Below are 1,682 nucleotides of genomic sequence, written 5' to 3' on the forward strand. Positions count from 1 at the left end.
GTACCAGCTGCAGAAAGCCCAGCCACCCAAAGGAGCAGGAGCCAGCCAGCCCCCAGCGCTGCCACCCCGCAGCCCCCCGCGAAGCAGCGCATCCAGGCTCACCGCTCTCGGAGGAGCGGTACCGGCAGCCAAAGCCGCAGGCGGATGGGGAGCACCGGATCACACACACCATCGGGTATTTTGAATCCAAACTTCCTTACCAGCCTTCCTTACAGCCCCGTGCCGCCACGCCGCTGCCAGCGCCGGCATCCACCGGCACCAGCAGACCGCGCTGCGGGGAGCAGGCAGAAGCAAAAACCTTCCCCCCTCGCAGCCGCTTAAGAAATTATCCATGCATCCTCTCAGAGGCTTCTGCCCTGCTGCTTTTCCTTGGCTTCTCCACCTTTCCACCCCATTCGGTCACCAGTGTCTTGAGAGAGAGACATCGAGTCACTCATTTTACCCACTGAGTATATACAAAAGACCCTGGGATTGTTCAGGAAGCAATTAGCCGCTGTTCAGAGGAAAATGGTGTTTTCAAATGGATAACCTTTGATGTAGTCAATAGCCTCAGCTCCTCTTTTTTTTTTTTCTTTTTTTTTTCCTCGAAGCCACACACAAAAGAAATAAAAAAATTTAAAAAAAAAAAAAATCCAGCAGAAGGCTGGTAATTCCCCCCGACACAGCCCTCGCTCAGCAGAAAGGGATTTTCTCGCAAGCCGGAGGAAAAGCAGCTTCGGAAAGGCAGCTCATCTGCCCAACTTTTCTCCCCTCCGTGTCCCAGAGCAGAGGAGAAGGATCATGAATATTCATCCCCCCCGTTAGCAGGTTCTGCTTTTGTTTTGTCCTCCCCAAAGCAGGAGGAAGGAGGGAGCTAACAAGTGAGGTTAATGCCTGTCTTTTCTCTCCCATCCATCTCCTCTTTAACCAGTGACCTTCATGTTAAGCCCTGTTTACACACCAGCCCTCCTCCCCTAGCTCCCCCCACCCCGGCACTCGGCCAGGGGCAGAAGGAAGAATTTCCCCGCAAGGAGAACAAGAGAGAAGAAGGGATTTCGGGATTTATTTCAGCATGCCACAAAGATTTTGCAAATCTCTCCCCGCTCGCACGCCGGAGCCGCCGTGTGCGTTTGCAGGGGCAGAAACGGGAAAGGGAAAGGGCTTAAGGGACAGCGAAGGCGCAGCCAGCTTTATCCGCCACCTTCCACGTTAATACCGGAGGCGGCCGGCGCGCACCGGCACGCAGCCCCGCACACAGGTATCGCAGCCTCCCACGCCTCGGTCGGAGAGGTGCCCGGGCGCTGCGCTGCGAAACTACGACGCGATCACAATAGTAACGATTATAACGAGGGCGACGGCGGCCATCCCGATCCCGCAAGGGCCCCCTTGCCTCGCTGAGCAAACCCCACGGCCGGTCTGCCGGTATCCCGGGGCACCCCCCGTCCCCCTCCGCCGGCTGCCGGGGACGGGGGGAACGGCGGCTCTGCGGGTTTCGGGGCGAGCCCAGCCCGGATGCCGCGCCCCGCGCCCCGGTGGGATGCGGGGACGCGAAGCAGCCGGGAGGCGAAGGATGGCAGCGGGGAGGCGAGGGCGGATGCGGGGCGGCGAGGCGCGGGGCGGCGAGCGCGGATGGATGAAGCGGGGAGCCGAGGCGGCGAGCCCGGGAAAAGGCTGCGCCCCGCTCACGCCTCCCGGCCGCGCCG

Source organism: Haliaeetus leucocephalus, unplaced genomic scaffold (genome assembly GCF_000737465.1).
Source record: "Haliaeetus leucocephalus isolate CR32 unplaced genomic scaffold, Haliaeetus_leucocephalus-4.0 Scaffold2, whole genome shotgun sequence".
NCBI lineage: Eukaryota > Metazoa > Chordata > Aves > Accipitriformes > Accipitridae > Haliaeetus > Haliaeetus leucocephalus.